This window comes from Streptopelia decaocto, assembly GCF_964273445.1.
Source record: "Streptopelia decaocto genome assembly, chromosome: 1".
Classification (NCBI taxonomy): domain Eukaryota; kingdom Metazoa; phylum Chordata; class Aves; order Columbiformes; family Columbidae; genus Streptopelia; species Streptopelia decaocto.
In genome coordinates this window covers 106,246,349-106,265,275 of record NC_138663.1, presented here as the reverse complement: position 1 = coordinate 106,265,275, position 18,927 = coordinate 106,246,349, and the positions used below count along the sequence as shown (strand labels likewise).

The following is an 18,927-nucleotide window of genomic DNA, read 5'->3' as shown; positions in this document are numbered from 1 at the left end:
GCCTTTAGACTCAGAACTTGATACTATCGTTTTCTCAGCTCTTACTCTATTTTACTTTTTTTTCTAAAGTGACACCTAACTGTGAAACATAAACAGCCCATATGACATTTTTAGTTCTAGCTCTCTTTAGCCTTATTACTGAAAACAGTTTCTAATACAGTATGTTCTGGGCCAATGCTCCAGCCAGCTTCTTGCTTATAGTTGGCAACACCAGGTACCCATAACAGTTCTGCTGGTACTGACACAAATCACTGTTATCTTATATATTCTTTCAGCAGTCGAGTTTGTGCAAGTATTTTCCTTTTGCATCTGTAAGTATCATTAATATCTTGTAGCCATAAGTATCATAAGTATCATGATATGCCAGGCAGTCATTGCTCATGTGCTCTGTGGAAATTGTGGAATTTTGCAGTTCCACAATGCACAACCATTATGCTGCTATAAAAGTAATAGCTCCTTGGGATCTCTGATTAATATTTTCTGTACGAAGGGAGAGTGGTTGCACAGCCATAAATTTGAAAGAATCTTTATAATTACAAGTGTAGCCCTCATCTCCTCAGGTTTTTTTGGTCTAGTCTGTTCACTGGTAGATTAGGACAGCTGAGACTTATTAGCAACCAACATAATTATTCGCTTGGAAAATTACTGCCAGTAAAATGCCATGACTTCTGGAACTGCCAAATACTGACCATCCAGCAGAGCTGAACATTGAAACTCTTTGTCTAGTGATCATTTTTCCCACGATGTGTGGGCAATTTTTGTTCAAACAATTTTTTAAATCTCACATAAGAAATTGCAAGTTATAATGTGCAACTGGAACTGCTGGACTGTATCCTTCTACTTTTGCCTGATGTTTTCTTCCTGTCTTAATTCACATGTGCTGTATCACCTACTTTACCCTAATACCTAACATCATGTCTTAATATTTGTTGTTCTCCCTGTGTTCTGCAGCAAATGTTGGAACTGGAACCAAGTTTGGAAGCTGCATGTAACACCACTAAGTTATTTGAACACAGAGAACTCAGGAAATTATTGTCCAATACCACTTGCACCAAGAAAGTGATCTGCAGTCTCATTTATTACCATGATAAATAGACTTTCAGCCGCAGGGCTGAGTACTGTCTCTTATTGTTTTGTTTCAGTCACTTAATAGAGGAGTGTTTTATAGCTGATTGTTCAACTAGAAATCAAGACAGCATCATCTTCTTGCAGCATATGACCCGTCATTGAAGATCCTAGTGTATGCTCAGTTCTGTACCAATGGAGGACAAATCCTTTTCTCTGATATAACTGTAAGGAATTGTGAGCCATTTGGGAATAAGGTGATTCCAGGCACAAGAATTAAATAGTTCTTAAACTGTCTGAATCTGGGTAATTCCAGGTGAATAACTGGAGAGCTGTATGACAAACACGTCATCTCATGTTAAGCTTCTATGTACTGTCAATGTAAAAATAATCATTCTAGACTTACTTTGCACACCAAGCCTATTTTAGGCAGCTCTGTGAGGTCAGCTACCACAAAAATCCCTACCAGTAAGTCCAGTTTCAATGAAAACAGGGCAAACTTTGAGCAACCAGATTTGCTTCCTTAGCAGAAATGTTATACATGCATAGCATGAGTAATTGCAAACCTCTGCTGAAGTGCATTCCTATCATCTACGATTATGTCCTTGAGTCAGAGAACTGCAAGTACAGTACATTCTGCTGCTTCTTTTGCTGCATCCATGCTGTTGATTCTCCCACCAGAAAAGTTTTCAAGAGCACCAAGCTGTTGTTATGACTCATAGTAAACACCAACGCAAAGCAAACAGCCCAATGTTCTTCTTTCCTTATTTCACTCACACACATTCAGTTAGAAGGGAGAAGGAAAAAAAAAAAAAAAAAAGGAGAGAGAGGAGAAAATAGCAAAGATTCAGTTCTTATAAGCTTGCAAGTCCATGGTGAGAAAAGAGAAGGCTGGAGAGGACTAGACAAGAGACGAACAAAAATACCATAGCAATTCAACACATGGTGAGGAGGTGGAGTGGGATAACAGTACAGAAATGAATGTTTATGACTCTCGCATCATTGCCCCCAAAATAATCAGCCAAGAGAGATAATTCCCAGGTTTTACTTAGGTATATATACATGTATTTGTAGAAAGGAACAGAATGAAAGGAGCTGATCAAAACCTCCATCTTAAATGAGAGATGGGTTCAATCTATTATTTTGTAGCCAAACGTAAGCTCTAGGTGAGATAAAAGTCTAAACTTGGGTCGCAAGATTTCTGACAGCAGTGTCTGCTTTAACAACATGAATTGAGTGGGCTATGGCACAGTGATAAGATCAAAGCCCACAACTCTAAAATGGTTTATAAAACTAGTCAAATAGCACTTCTGAATGTAAAGGTTTAAGAGGTTCATCAAAACTCAAGCTTCACTCAATTTATGAGCTTTACATACTGGAAAGAGAGAGTCACAACCCTAGAACCAAGGGTTTTAGTTGGAGAATGCTAATGCTACCTCAGAAGTGAGGACAAATACCCAGGGCTCTCCATAAGGCAAATCCATACCTGCTACCATATCTGCTCCTTCACGGGTCTTAAAACCATACAGATGACAAAATTTCTGGGAACAGCCAGTGCTAATCAACTTTGACAGTCAAACTAGCTTTTTTTCTGAATCCATATTTAGGAAAGTAATTTGAGATCCGTGTATTTGGGTTGAATTTGAGCTGTTTTGTGAAACTGAACACTTTCACATTTTCAAGATGTGAGCAAGCGAAAAATAAAATGCAAAGATAAATTAAATATCCTTGATACATATGAAAGCTATTGTTTATTTTCTGATTCCATGTCACATTCTGTTTGGAAAAACAAACAAACAAAGAAAAAGAGAAACAGAGATGTAGCTAAAGGAAGGCTGGCAAAGGTGTTCTGTAAACAAAACAAAAAATACAAATTCCCTCAAAAGGTTTATCTATTTCACAGTGATCATTGCTAATTTTAAATAAAGCAATGAGAGGATACAGGTATTCAAATATTATGTTTTATTTGAAACAATTTCTAAGCCATCATGATCTCTCTTGTTCAGTTAAAGATCAACATTCAGGTAACACTGAAATGTTCATCATCACATTTGTCCTTAAGCAAATTCACCCTGGAAATTATTTTTAGAATGAAAGTTCCTTTAAGAAATATGAAAGGCAATGTGGGTCACCTTTGTTTTTTTGAATTAAATACAGAAGCCCATATCATGATCTGCTTTTATAATAAGTTTTCATTTTGGCATTTTTTTAAAAAATTACTGTTATTCAAATTAAAATTTGCTCTTAAGTCTCCACGTTGACATCATGATTCACTCCATGAGTGGGCCACCACCCTTTACAAAGCCAACAAGACCCCAACTGTACGTCAGTTTCAGGATAGCTTTTAGAAAGGTCAACCATCTCTTCTCTATAATGAATTGGAAAATAAGAAGGCATCTTGCCTATACTACCACAAAAATGCTGATGTACTGAATAAAGAATTCACCTGCAAGTCCAGTCAGGCAACTACTGACCAGCTGGTAAATTTCTATTCTGATCTTCTGTAGCTCAAATTCAACTTCAATATTCCCTTTCTACAATAGAAATTTTAATTTGGTAGAATTCAGAAACCATATTTGGCAATGCAAATTATTCCTCCAAAGAACAAGAGAAAAGATTGAATTCACTGCCCCGGAAACACATTTGAAAATTTCTGTGTTCAGAATATAAAGATTAAAGAATTAACTATATTTAATTGGGTTTAAAATTACGTACTTGGAATGCATATCCTTTCTGTAAATAAATTTGGTTTTATCATTTTCTTCTCTGGAAACAGCCATTGAAAAAAGCCCCATTGCAAGTGTTCCCATTAGCAATAAGTTCCTTCTCAGTATAGTTGCAATCAATACCAAGGCTTTTCTGCACACTCAGCAACAGATTTAGGGACACAAAAAAGCAGTGGGTGGGCCACATGCAACTACTAAAAATGTCACTCTTTTAGTTAATGTTTGATAGCAAGCATTGAACTACACAGCAGGAATAACTATAACCACAGAGGACAATGGAGAAATGATTGACAACTTCCTCTAGCTTAAGGAAAGCATCAGGAGAAATTTCCAATGGAGAGGAAATGAAAATAGAAGAATAATAAAAACAATTCATAAAACAGTCCTACTCAGAAAGACTAATGTTTAAAAAAATCTTGCTATTGGACTTATGGGAGCCATCTACCACAGATTTTGGGACCATGACCTGGAAGAACACTACGAGTTTCTGTGTAGAAAAAATGAGATTTAATGGGAGCTATCCTCAGTCAAGAATTACTTCATTTCATTTCAGAATTGGTGTTCTTGAACAATTTAGGCAATTTTAGATTAATCCGTTTTAATGGATCTCCACCCACTACCTTGTCAGTGCTATTCTCTTGTCACCAAACCGCAAGAGAGAGAAGCTTCCAGAGTCTACAAGGTAATACAAGAAGAGAAATGGCTCAGCAAAGGAAGGAGTGCCTGCAGCCCAAGCAAAGAGGCTGCTGGGGGAAGTAGGGAGTTGACGCTATAGCCTCTGAAGTAACAGAAAATAAAATTTCCATGGATCAAAGAGGACTTTGCAGAATTTGCCACAAACCAGGAAGCTACTGCGCTGTTTGAAACCAGAAGGAAACAAGAATCCAACTGCAATGACACAGTGGCAGAAGGAAATTTAGTTATCGACCTTTATTCCATCTCTAGTCACCTTCAGCTTTCATAATTTAAGGAAAAAAATTGCTAAGTATTCTAATTTGTATTCTCATGAAACCTGACATCTCTTCAATTTAAAATCTTGTGGTCTTCTCTGAGAGTTCACTGTAAGGAAAAGTTTTAAGCAAAACCCACCTCAAAGTTTTGGAGAAGTGGTCAACTTCTCCAGTTACACCAGACATGGCATTACCAAAAGGCGAGGTGAATTTTAGTTCCTTTGCTTTAATAAGCACTGGCTGTTGTGATGCACAACCGGACAGGTGTATTGCCTGCTCTGCCAGCCATTTAGATCAAGACAGACACTGGTTAAACACCAGTCAGAAAATATGAGTGGGAGGACACAACTCATACTAATTGTATAGGATTTCTATCAAGGCAAAATATCCTAGGCAGACATTCCTTCCTGTTGTATCACTCCAAGTAAGAAAAAAAAAAACACTATTTCAGTCACTTTCACAGACAGCAATGCTATGAGTAGCTGTAGCAGCACCTTCTGGAAGGAAGGAAATTAGATAAAAGGGAGCCAGCAGGCAGAAAAGTTTAGAATCATACAGTAGCTAATTTGATTTAATCGATTGCTTTACCAGGCTAAGAAAGAGACCTGGCATGTGGCCTGCGCTGCAGAGACTGCAGTGGCATGCATCCCATTATATATACTTGGCATCTAAGTTTTTCTCCTCTCTACTCCTCATCCTGCAGCTAAATTTGTAATAGAGGATGATCCCTCTTTTTCCCATCTCATATACAAGCACAAGTGAGGGAAGGAGTCTACTGCACAGTTGAATGAGCTGGTACAGCTTTGAGAGTGCAGGAGGGCATGCCTTTTGAAAATATTTGGCTGTTGGCCAAAGGTTAACATCTCTCTGCAGCTAATGTCATTACAAGGCAGTGGTATTTCAGAGAAGAATAAACATCTCCAAATACTCTTTTAACAAATAAATTAGGACACAAGAAAAAAAAAAAAAAAAAAAAAAGAAAGAAAAAGAAAAGGAAAAAGAAAAGTGGGGAATCTGGAAAGAAAACAGATGTAAGTGGTGCCAGCTATGAAAATTAACTCCTGGGCCTATAAAATAGGTAGAAAACAAACAGGCTCTCATTACCCTTATTTTTTCTCAATGCCTTCTTCTGTTACTATTTCAGCAGCTTTTGATATACACACATATTAGCTGCTTAGCTAGAAGAAGGTACAGAAGTAACTGCTGCCTCCTTAGATGGCTGTGTCATTTGCTCTTCACACAAGAAACAGTTTGACAAAGCCCCACATGCAATCAAGTCCCACATACTTGTCTCTACTCAGTGTCACAAATATGCAGGCCTAGCATGAGCTCCAGCTGGCTTCTGGCAGTGCCCACACAAAGAAGCACATGAATGCTATTAAAAGACACATGTATTATTCGGTGGGACACTGCCCAAACTTCACCCACTAAATTGAGCAAAACGAGTGCAGAAAACGCACAGGTCAGGCAAGAGCATTCTTATGAGTGATCATATACAAAGAGAAGTAAGCACTGCAGTTTATCGTTTAAATAACCTTGTACATAAAGTGAGAAAGAGACCATGTTATACCATGCACTTATGGTACTTGTGTAATTCGGCGGCCCACTTAAAAAAGGTCCCATTAACTGTCTGATCTTTCACTCCTGTACTTTTTCTCTCAAACAGTTTTTACTTTCTTTCTCTGGACCTTAGAGTCATAGATACCATTAAGAGAAATAGAACAGGAAGTTCAAACAAATCAGCCAGCTGAGATCTGAGGGGAAACTAAAGGTTCTGGATGCCCATTTTCACTAAAAGGTCCTGCAAATACCACATAGGAGCTTTCAGTGTCCTCTTATAGCACAGTACATAACTGTGCCGAGAGAAAAAACACCCCACTCTGCTCATAGGCTTCAACCATGTAGTACTCCAAGAGGGCTCTCTGAGCAGGCTCTCAACACACTTTGCAGTGTGTAGAGTAGTAAGAGTAGAGCTAAGCATCTTTGCACAAACTGCCCCTTACACTGGCAGCTGTGCAGGCCACAACATGGAGTAAGCAACATACTGTGCAAACAACTGGCTGCACTCTCCCATCCTCAGCCTTGGTTTTAGTGTTTCAATTTGCTGTGGGTTTGAGCTGTTTCACAAGTTTTGAAGCTAACACATCCTTCACAAGTCAGATGTTGGGGACTGCTACTCTATAGGACCAGACAAGGGAACTGAGAAGTGCATAAAAACTAACCAGTTCTGTGTCTGAAGTAGAAATCACAAACCTCATCTCAGCACCCCACCTCACTCAGCAAATAATGAACCCATGCGGCTTTCCAAGAAAATCAGTGCTTGTGCACAGTCACTTCCAAAAATCTGGTGCATATGTAGCATATATTTTTAAACTACCATAAGATATGCAAAGTGATTCATTTAATCTTTTTACTGAAAGCCAGACTTCTCAAAAATACATTTGGTTAAAAGTGGTTTGCAGGATGATTTTCAAGAATAGGTCTGTGCAGTTCTCCGTAGTCCTTTGATCCATGCCTTCTTTGGAACTCAGCATCAGCATTCACAAACATTGTTCTCAATCTATATATTTTCTTCATCTATTTTCTTTCTTTGACACCGCTGAGTGTTGGCTATCAGCCATCTATTATAATCTTACTGTGTTCAGAACAAAACCGATGAAATGGTTTCATTATTGCATTCCCTGAAGCAGTTGCTTTTGCTTCTGATCTTCTACACACTTAGTTGTATTAACACTGTGTGATGGAAGACACCAGATGAACAGAGCTGGAAAAACCACATCCTTGTTTCAACAATACATGCCTTAGGTCCTCACCTCTCTTCCTCCCTATAGTAGCAAACACTATTACTTTTCACAGAAAACGTGTAAGAGGTGTAGCATGTGGAATTTTCCCCATATTCTATAAGCAGACAATTACATCAGATCACAAAATGGTTTGCAAAATAAAGATGTTGCATACTGCAAGCTGATACCAGTGGGATGAAGTCTCCTGCAAGTATGTCAGAGCTCTAAGTTTCTTTGGACTTGTACTCAGCAGCTGTCATTCCACAACTGCTTAGACAGACATCTATTGTGTTTATTACTTGTCAAAAGTTGAATGGTTTTGGTTTCTTCCATAGGAAAGGCATAAGTTTCAAGATTAAACTGTGAAAGCTTCTTGCTAATTTTGTCTGAATCTTGAAATGCAGGACAAGAATAGGGACTGAAAGAAGAGATTCGTAACAGTCACAAATAAAATGAGCCATCTCCATATTCATGGAGGAAATTCCCTTTGCCCAGTATTCCATCCATTCTATGCCTTTTGGCACCACCATCTTTTTTTTCAGCTTGATGTACTCTAGTTTAAATGAATGAAACAGTGAAACAGTTCTGATATTTGGCTGACATGATTCCAGTGGGTTTTCCAAGTGGAGACGAGTAACAGTAGCAAAGTCACAGTATAGGAGAAAGAAAAAGAAAAGAAAAAGAAAAGAAAAAGAAAAGAAAAAGAAAAAGAAAAAGAAAAAGAAAAGAAAAGAAAAAGAAAGAAAAGAAAAGAAAAGAAAAGAAAAGAAAAGAAAAGAAAAGAAAAGAAAAGAAAAGAAAAGAAAAGAAAAGAAAAGAAAAGAAAAGAAAAGAAAAGAAAAGAAAAGAAAAGAAAAGAAAAGAAAAGAAAAGAAAAGAAAAGAAAAGAAAAGAAAAGAAAAGAAAAGAAAAGAAAAGAAAAGAAAAGAAAAGAAAAGAAAAGAAAAGAAGGAAGGAAGGAAGGAAGGAAGGAAGGAAGGAAGGAAGGAAGGAAGGAAGGAAGGAAGGAAGGAAGGAAGGAAGGAAGGAAGGAAGGAAGGAAGGAAGGAAGGAAGGAAGGAAGGAAGGAAGGAAGGAAGGAAGGAAGGAAGGAAGGAAGGAAGGAAGGAAGGAAGGAAGGAAGGAAGGAAGGAAGGAAGGAAGGAAGGAAGGAAGGAAGGAAGGAAGGAAGGAAAGACTCAGGTTAAAATCAGTTGCTGAAAGCTGAATTTCTCTCAGGATTTCTTGCAACTGAGAACAAGGGACTTCATTTTTCTCAGCTGTGAGCTAAAATACAGTATTTTCTGTTTAATAGTGCCCTCTAGTGGAAGAAAAATAATTTTCAAATAGAAGAGCAGAACATTTTCCAACAGGTTAAAAAAGTGGAAGAATGTCTTCAAACCATTTGAGTCGATTTGTCAACGGTCTTATTGCCACCAGTGTGCTTTAGGGTTAATGTATGCCTCTGCTGCTGTTGTGGGAAACAAGTAGCCTTATTGTGGCAGCTGCCCCTGAAATCCTAGCTGAAAATCACAGTTTGAGCCTAGGGTATAGCATTTTAAGGCAGGTTCACCTGAAGAGGATGAAAGGAGCATCCTGTAACTTAAATACACTTGTTGAAATCGAAGACTGCTATCACTGCCATGGTAATTAAGTGTTTATGATTCTGTCAGAGAAGGTAAGGACTAATACTGCATTGTACCCTAAATTCTTGCATCTTTCCTCAGGCAGCCTCCAGGCCTACAGAAAGGTAGGCATCTTCTACACTCCATGGTCAATACTGTAGCTTACAATAGGAGTCTAAAGTAATCTTATAAAATCTATTTTTAATCAACCAAGTTAATAATTTCATAAGGTAGCCATAACAGCTAACATTTTTTTAATATTTTATTTTTTGAACTGTCATGAGAGAAATAAGCTAAAACACCAAAAAGTAATGCAGATTAGCATGTGGAGAGTTTTTTATACACAGTTGAAAACATAATTCATTAACCTGGCTTTGCTGAAGTCTATAGTGGTAAGTTTGTCCATGATTTCTTATCTCATGCTTTGTCCTTTTACACCTATAACTCAAGCACGTGGAATAGTGCATAGAAGTGAAACAAAAGACTCATTTTAAAGCAGTGGTTTTCTAGACAGATTTATATAAAACAGAGGAGACTGTAGAAATTAGAGCAAATTAAAATGTGACCCTTATTTAAATTCCCTCCTTCCTGGTACTTTGGGCTACTCTGAAAGACACGCTTCTTACTGCTGCTAGTTCACTTTCAGCTGTGGCATACTAGAAAAAACAAAAACAAAAACCAAAACAAAAAAACCATACATTTATTTTGATGTTTATTCCTCAAAGAGAAAAGCCTCACCCTCCTTACCAAGTGGAATGACATTTTAAAGATTATTAATACTTAAACAATAAAAGAGAATTCCCATTTCTCCCTCTTTTAACTAACCCCCAATTACCCAGTTTCAGGTGATCTGCTGAAAAACTATGGGAAACCAGTACAAATGTCACAAATGTTAATAAAAAAACTCAGTGTTCTTGACAAGGTCAACCTGCCTGCACTCCACCACTCAGAAGACAGTCAGACAGACAGACAGACATCAGCAGGGTGCCCGTTGCAAAACCTCAAGGTGGTGACATCAGCTCTTTGCCAGTTCTTCCAGTAAAGGACAGTGGCATCCCGATTGCAGTACCATCAGTGGCAGAACTCACCTCCCTTGGACCAGCTTCTGAGGTCTCAAAATGATGGTGCAAATACATCCTGAGTCCCATTCGGCACCCATTTACTGTCAGCTGGAGACATCAACATCAGGCACCTGCAAGCCCAGTTGCAGCAAAACATACATTAAGCGTCTCCTGCTGAAGCAAATCCCTATTGAGACAGACAGCTCTGCCAGGGATCCTTCCACAGGCTCATCCCCATATTAAACCCACCACGTTTTTATGTGAGTACCCAGGTCAATGGGCCAGAACTGGTTTCCACTTTCTTGGCATTATCAATGCGTATCCTCAACCGAAACCAGTTTTGACAAGCAGAATTACCCAAAGATTACAATAGTCACCTGGGGAGGGAGGATTTTCTAATGCTGTCATCATTTACACCCTGCATGCTTTGAACTTTTTGTTTCCCCAAACTTGTGCAGAGGCTTTTTGTTTTCCCCATTTTTTGACTCATCTTTGCAAGCTGTGAGGAAATAAAACGAGTGGTTCACTTTTGGTTTATTAAAGAAAAACAAACAAACAAACAAAACAAAACAAAAAAAAAAACCACCAAAAAACACCAGACTTTTAACTCAAGCACTGATCATCACCCCCCTAACAGCAAGGGCAGAGCCCAGGTCTGGGTTTCTCTGGGTTTCTTGCAAAGTTCCCTGCTCCAAAGGCAGAAGAGGAATTGTTCTGGTTTACTCTGACTTGCTACCAGCAGTCTAGGAGCTTTTCCTGCCGAAAGTACAGCCGCGCCTCCACCCTGCACCAATACGCGGCCCCGGCCTACAGTAAATGGCGGCCTTCGCAGCGGCAGTTTACCGGCCTGCCGGCGCGAGCCGTGGCAGCGCCACCTGCCGCCGCCAACGAGCGCCGCCGCCGCCCAACCGCCGCGTCGCGGCGGGCGGGAAGCAGCGGGAGGGGCGCAGCGGCAGCCGCGGGCTGCCTGGAGGCGGGGACAGTACCCCCACGGGAGGCAGCCTCAGGCGAGACTGGCACAGGAACGCGTCCAGCCGGCGAAATCCGTGGCGTGATCAGGGGCGCGACGCTGCGCAGGGCGGCCCGGGAGGAGGCCCCGGGCTGAGGCCCCGGAGGCTGCGGTGGAGGTGACACACTGAGAGCGCCGCACTGCACACGGAGCGGGAACAGCCTCCCCCGGGCCCCCGCCGTGGATCAGATCCTGCTCCCCTGCGACCGAACCAAGCCGAGGCAGATGCGTGTGTCGCGAAGCCAAACCTCAACTCCGCGGTCCCCGAGCGCCCTGCCCGCAGCCGAGGGGCTGGCGCAGGCCCAGCGCAGGCCCGGGCAGCAGCGGGCCGTGGCAGCAGGCCCGCCTTGCGGAGCGCTCTGCGGCCCCCGGGCCCTGGCCAGCACCAGCCGCAGCAGGCAGCCTTTCCTCTGCAGTGCAGCCGCTGCAGCAGGAGACAGCCCTTATCTCCAGCGTCAGCTTCTGACACTGTTGCTGCCCTACACTTTTCCCTACTCTTTTTTTTTTTCCCCTGTCGGGGGTGAGAACGTGCAGCAAGGTGCACAGGGAATGATGTGGAGAGTGACGGGGGAAAAGTGAGCAGCTGCAGAGACAGCTGGGATGGGAAGGTCACAGGAGACTGCGTGTGCAAGGGCAGTGTGACAGCAGGAAGCAGAGATTGTCAGCACCACAGGGAAGATTGCAAAGGGAGGCAGGGAAGAGAAAACCCCACAGTCAGTCCTCTTATATCACAGAGTCACAGAATGGTTGGGGTTGGAAGGGACCTCTGGAGATCATCTAGGCGAAGCTACTGGCTAAAACAAGTTCACCCGGAGCAGATCACACAAGAATGTGTCCATGAGGTTTTCGAGTGTCTCCAGAGAAGGAGACTCCACAACCTTTCTGGGCAGCCTGTTCCAGGGCTCTGGCACCCTCAAAGTAAAGAAGTTTCTCCTCATACTCAGATGGAACCTCCTGTGCTTCAGTCCATGCCCATTGCCGCTCATCCTATTGTTGGGCATCACTGAAAAGAGTCTGGTCCCACCCTCTTGACATCCACCCTTGAGATATTTATAAACATTTATGAGAGCCACTCTCAGCCTTCTCTGCTCCAGGCTCAACTGAAATCGAAACCTTCATCAGTCTGAATCTGAAACCCTTCAAAACCCCCATAGTTCACCTCTACCATTCTAACCTCTAAATCTCATTTTAGAGGGAATCTCTAATAACAATCTCCAGGAATCCTCCTGGAGATTATTATCCTTCCACCACAACACTAAGCTGAATATCTAGGTCTATCAATTCAGTACCCTACAGTTCCCCCACACATTTTCCATCAGAGACCAGCCTACCTGGGGTGGCTTTTCGCTGCTTGACTGACTTCTTCACAAAGAGATTTGCACAAAGGCTAGGAACACAATCTTGGCAAAGTGTTTTCTAAACCAAAGTGACTTTCAGTTTTCCGGTGCTGTCTTTTAGGATTCACAGTCTAAGAATTCTGAGGTGGGAGCTTGTGTACCTTTTGGCTTGATCTCTCCATTTCTGCAAGTCAAAGTTACGGTGTCTTCTCTGCCTCTTATTTCATATGTATAATCTTACACGTGTACAGATAGCTTCCCCTGCTCAAAGTGGTCATTTCATAAAATTCAGCCTTTGATCCTGTTTTGCTATGCAAAACATACCTGAGGTGGACTGATTGATCCTATGGGGTAGTTCTAAGTCTCTTGAGTCTCTGTCCCTTCACAACTTCAGCATAATTCTCAAGTAATACATGGTCTAGTTTTATTGAACTGGCCCTGTCCAGGGCATGCCAGGTGGTTGGGTTTTTTTTCAACAGTCCTATTTGCAGCAACAGACAAGAGACAATGGAAGAATAAATTAAAAAAAAAAAAAAAAAAGGAAACTGAAGTTATAAAAGAAAATGAAGTTCACCACTTGGTACTGACATACCATGTTTTGTTACCTATGGATGCACTAAATTCCCAGTGCTATGTGCATCGCAGTACCTGTTTGTCCCACATTCCTCCTTGCTGCACATATTTCATACAGCCAGGCTGATTTTTGCCATAACTCATCCAGCTTCTTCTATTTATGCACTAACTATTGCTTCCCATGTAAATGAGTCTCATTTGAATAACAGAATGGATAAAGTCAGAGGATCTGGAAGAAGTCAAATAGAAGTCCCCTTCATCTTCAAGAAGAAAGTCCAGCAGTTGCCACATGTAGCAGATTAACAGCGTGATGTCTCACAACTCTGCTAGGTAGACATGTGCTCAGCAGCATGTACAGGAGCCACCTTTCCCTATCCCACCCATCTGCATCCACTCAATGCAAGTGAGCACTAGATACTCGTTCTTGCTTGGTTTTTACTTTGCGTTAATAATACAGGCTGAGTGCAATCCAAAGACGGGATTCAGAACATCTAAGATTTGCTGCGATTTCCATTTGAAATGTAATTACACAATAAAGGATTCAAGTTTAATCTTCTTGAAATGCTAGAGATGTTAAGTGACAAGAAGCTGGGAACAATGATTTGGAAATGGCAGTTCAATTATGCAGCTTGGAGAAAAACAAACAGAGACTGAAATTGAAACTGAAATGCTTGTAATTCATCCTATTTTGAACCAAAATTTGGATAACATTCACTTACTGGTGAACAGCCAGACTCAGCTGCAAATAGTGCTTTCTAAAGAGCAGTCTGAAGGCCGTTAGCAAAGGATGTAAGTACAGACTCACTGTGCTTCAGAGCCTTTGAGACAGCACAGGAAAAACACTCTCCTTGATGGGTTCTCCACATAGCTTTGTCCAGATGAGCCAGTCCAAAGGCTTCCATGAAACAGAGGTTAACTTTATATCTTTCTGTTTGTACAGGAAAGAGGCACACGTTAAGAGCCACAGACCATGAATAGTCATGATGAACGACCTCGTCAGATTAGCTCACTGTACACACTTGAGAGGACTAGGGTTCATAGAGTTTTTTTCCAAGCTGGTTTGTTCAGCTTTCAAGGATAAGCCTGAACAGCATAGACTTTTTGAGCTTTGCCAAGGCTGCCCTCGACCAGATTCCTCATCCACACAGGCAGTAAGCATCTGAGTGCAGGCCACCTGTGTACCCTGCCCATACTTTGATAGGACAGTGGGGTACACTTTCCCACAATGTACCCACACACCAATGGGATTGTGTCACCTTTTACCCCATGTCTTACCACCATCACCACCTCAGCTGTGAGTGAAGGCTGTCCCAAACTCCTAAACATATTCTAAAATGTTCTTTGTAAACAAGAAAAATGTAATATTACAGACTTGTTTTCTTTAAAATTATTGACAGCAAATATTCAAAAATCTTGAGGGCTATTGAGATTTTCTTCTACCTGTCTCGGTTTACGTATATGCTTTTCAGCCTCTGTGTCTTACTGGGGGGGGGGAGAATTGTTTACTGGGAAGAAGGAGGCTGAGATTTTTAAATCCACACCAGAGGTTTCTCTTCAGTTATCAGGGGCTACAACCTTTTTAAAATTTTCATTAATGGGATTTCTTATACTTTGATGTGGCCATAAGAAACATATTTATGTATAACTTTCATTTTGAAATATGGCTATGGCCGACACCAATTAAACCTGAAGAGCAGAGTGTTCAAGAGATTTCCCCTCCAACCAGCAATTTCTTGCAAAAATTAAGGTGGAAAAGAGATGGTCTGGGAAGTTATCCTGACAGGGCAGAATATCTGAAGCCACAACTGTGCTCCTGTCTTTGAAGGCCAATGGTATCCTGGCCTGGCCTGCATTAGGACGAGTGGTCCCAGCAGGTCAAGGGAGGTGATCCATCCCTTCTACTCAGCAATGGTGAGGCCATGCCTGGAGTGCTGGGTCCCAGGTTTGGGCTCCCCAGCACGAAGGAAGCACAGACATACTTGAGAGAGTCCAGCAGAGCACCACTGAGTGGATTAAGAGACTGGAACTGGTCTTTCATATGAAGACAGGCTGAGAGAGCTGGGACTGTTCAGTCTGGAGAAGGCTCATGGGGATCTGAGCAATGGATACAAATACATGAAGGGAAGGTGCAAAGAGGACAGAGCCAGGCTTTTTCCAGCAGTGCCCAGTGGCAGGACCAGAGGCAATGGGCACAAACACAGACGTAGAAGGTTCCCTCTGAACATTAGGAGACACCTTTTCACTGTGAGGGTGATCAAGCCCTGGCACAGGCTGTGGAGTCTCCATCCTTGGCAATACTCAAAAGCTACCTGGATAATGTTTCTGGGTAACTGGTTGTAGGTGGCCCTACTTGAGGAGGGAGCGTGAACCAAATGACCTCTAGAGGTCACTTCCAACCTCAACCAGCCTGTGATTCTGTGAGGGACTGCCTTAATCTATACCTCATGAACAGATCCAGTGGCCTATTTCTCCATTGCCTTTATAATTCTCATCAGTTACTGAAAGCTGTATCAAGAGCATGCACACACACCAAAAAAAACCCACAATAACCACCAAATTCCAATATTGCAACATTTTACATCTGCTTTTTCTGATATAAATCAGTACCCTAAGATATTCTACAGTTTGCATATTTTATCCCATTTACAAACAAGCCAGCCACCTGCTCCCCAGGAAGAGTTTACCTCTCTAAATGTTAAATGGGAAAGTATTTTCCATTTCTTTCAAGATTGCCTAGAATAGCAGTGGTATTTGAACACACCGAATTACAGTGCCTCAGAGCATGAAGAAGTACTTCAGTGGTTTGATGTAAGGAGCTGCCTACAAATGGGAACATAGCAATGACTAGTTGAGGTATTTCTAATACATCTATTACCTTGACACAACAGCAAATATAGATGTTCCTCATTTCACAGATGGAGAAACTGAAGCACAGAAAAACCCATTAGTAATGTGTAATCAATGAGTCAGAGTAAAGAAAAGGAAAGGAAGGATATCAAGAAAATCTTTATGGCTGAAAAGAGTAAGAGAACAAAGAGCTATGAAAAGTTTGGCTGAAAGGCTTGCAGTGATCTTAATGTGTACTTACCCATTAAAATGCATAGAAATGACACACTTAGAACTGAAAAGTTTGGTACCTGCATTTTTAACTGACTAGAGACAAGTGATTGTTTTCTTTGACTCACTCATAAATTACCCTGTTTGGATATAGGGAAGAAAAAGAAGAAATAGCTCCAAAACATGCAGAATATGAATATCTTGATATAGCATAGCATCTACAAAACCAGCTGTGCATGGTTCTCAGCTAAATCTACTGAGAATGGTCCTGATTTTTGTTTCAGTTTTTTTCTGTTCCTTCCTACATAATTTAACTTGCTCTAACTGCAATCAGATTTAACCCTTGGAGTTCTACATGTGCTCCCACAGTAACACAAATCTAAGACCTCTGTTTATACTGTCCTTGTGCATTTCAGATAAAATGTGCAAAATCAGTATCAGATCAGAATCCTTATCCACAGGTACCAGTAGCAATGTCTAGCCATCATTTTACACAGAATGAAATGAGCCATAGAAAGTCACAGTGACATATAACACACTCAACAAGAAACAAATTGAAAGCTTGAAGCAGGAGGCCAAGAGTAGAGAAGAAACCAAACTGAAACCTCTTGGATTTTTTTTTTAAATGAGGGAGGTATAGGTCTTAAGACACAGGAGGACAAGCATATAATGAAATATTTTTGCACATAGACTGTGGAGCTAAAAAAATAAATGGTAAAGACAGAGACACAATCAGTAAACCTGCATGAAAAATAGTGTTCCCCTCCTGTGAAAATGTCTAAGATTTTGCAGTTTCCCTTGCTAAATCACAATAGTCAAAATCTCAAAAATATTCACAAGTGAAACATCTGCAAAAAGCATGGCTTAACAGAGAGGTCACACTGCACCTTTTCTGGTTCAATCATTTTGAATGTCATGTTTTTAGAAGTGGCTTAATTTTCCAAGGGAAAAATCAGATGGCAAAAAGAAACTGGATTTGTTTATTTTTCAGAAGGCCAAAGATGTCAACATTCACATACACAAAAAAATGAGACTAAGCCTTTCCCACAAACAAGCTTCTTCTGAACAAAAAACAGATTTTTGAATGAGAAAAACAGCCACTGAAAATTCTGAAGCAGCTGGAGTAATCTAATGACCTCTTCCACACCTCAGACTATAGTAGGGAGCTGTTTGGAAACAGTAGAGATGTATTTTTTCCAAGCGTTCTCTCTTTTCCCTTTTAACCACAACACATTTCTTGTGGCATGAAGGTATTCATGGACATTCATACACCTGAAAGAGAGGAAAGAAGAGGTGGAATTTTCTGGTTTTTTTCCTTCCAAATCTGACATAAATGAAACAATATCTAATAAAAAGCCATTGTAACTCCGACAGCAACTACAGTTCAGATTGCTGTAGACTACTGATTTTGGTGGCAAGAAAAGCTGGCAACAAAGTGTAGTGTTGAAAGATCAAGTGGCACCATCTAGTACTTGAGAGACACCCTTTGACTGTCAGTTATCTATCCTTCCTATTTTCAACATGTCAACCATGAATCCCTGGCATTACCCTACAGCTTGAATACATTCTATGTGTGAATAATGGTCTTGTAAAACAGTCCCATAAGCATCATGATGTCTTTGTTCTAGAGAATAAATAGTATTTAGAAGAAAACATTGTACTACTCATTAAACATCTCTCAATATATCTCATGCTGTAATAATGCAATTCCTACAAGAAAAACATATTTATCTTAATTAAAAGTGTGCATCAGTGAGGAGCAGAAAGTAGCTGAAATGCAATTTGCAATAAAAGAATCAAAGTGGTTAATCAGGGTATACATCAACCCTTTAGTGAAATTAATAAAAAAGCATACAGAGCAATCTAATAACAAATCTGTAGGTTGATACATATAAGTCCTTGTTAAGTTTTATAGCTGTACAAGAAAGATGGGGAACTGTAATCAAAATTGTATTAGCAATTCAAACTCCAGTTACAAACTGTAGCCCAGCTGTCTACAAGAGGCAGGAAGGGTTTCAATTTGCATTGTCTGATTTTATGCAGAGGATAGAATAGCATGAAGTGTGACCTTTCTCGGGATCATCAGAAATGGTCAACAGTTTAACAGATTGGTTATTCAGATCCTTAAAAAATGTAGTAGCAAGATGGCAATTCAAAGCCAGCAGGGTAGAGAATAAATTACTCAGGATGACAGAAATAGAATAAAACATCTCATCTATAGCTGGCCTATTTATGGTCTAAAGCTAAATTGATGATTCATTTAACTTGTAACTTTAACATGTAACTTCCATAGCAAGGACTAATAAAATATTACTCTATAGGATCAGATGACAAAAAGAAACACTATTCAGATATTTTGCCCAGAGCCCTTCAATTGTAGTGCATGATGTAACAAGCATTTACTGAAGACAGTCCACAGATTCACCTGTTCTGCACAACATGTGACAAGCTGAAGGCAGTAGCAGAAGATCAAAAGTCAACTGCAACATGTCACAAGAAGAAAAGAGGCAAGCACTTTCAAATAATTTCCCAGGTTGCCCTAGGATGTAAGTAACACCATCCTGTTACCCAGGAAAGCATAAACCATATTCAACAATCTGTGACCTTCTGACCTGAGGAAAACTTTCTCCTGCCTTCAGATCTAGTGATTAACTGAATCTTGACTCTGCAAATGCAGTACGTCAACCAGACACTTCCCAACATCCTGCCTTGTAACCACATCAGAAAGCTGAGCTATGTTTTCAGGGACAAGGAGGGGAACC

The 18,927-nt window shown here is 40.6% G+C and overlaps 1 protein-coding gene and 1 long non-coding RNA gene across 2 annotated transcripts in view; both read right to left on the bottom strand.

Moving 5' to 3' along the window:
* LOC309441946 (uncharacterized protein) overlaps positions 1-18,927 on the bottom strand; it is a 555,153-nt gene that overhangs the window by 260,847 nt on the left and 275,379 nt on the right. The window lies entirely within an intron of this gene.
* LOC309442450 overlaps positions 17,217-18,927 on the bottom strand; it is a 42,898-nt gene continuing 41,187 nt past the window's right edge. Inside the window, exon 3 of the long non-coding RNA XR_014184616.1 lies at positions 17,217-17,437. This is a non-coding gene — a long non-coding RNA (uncharacterized lncRNA). The remainder of the gene's footprint in view (positions 17,438-18,927) is intronic.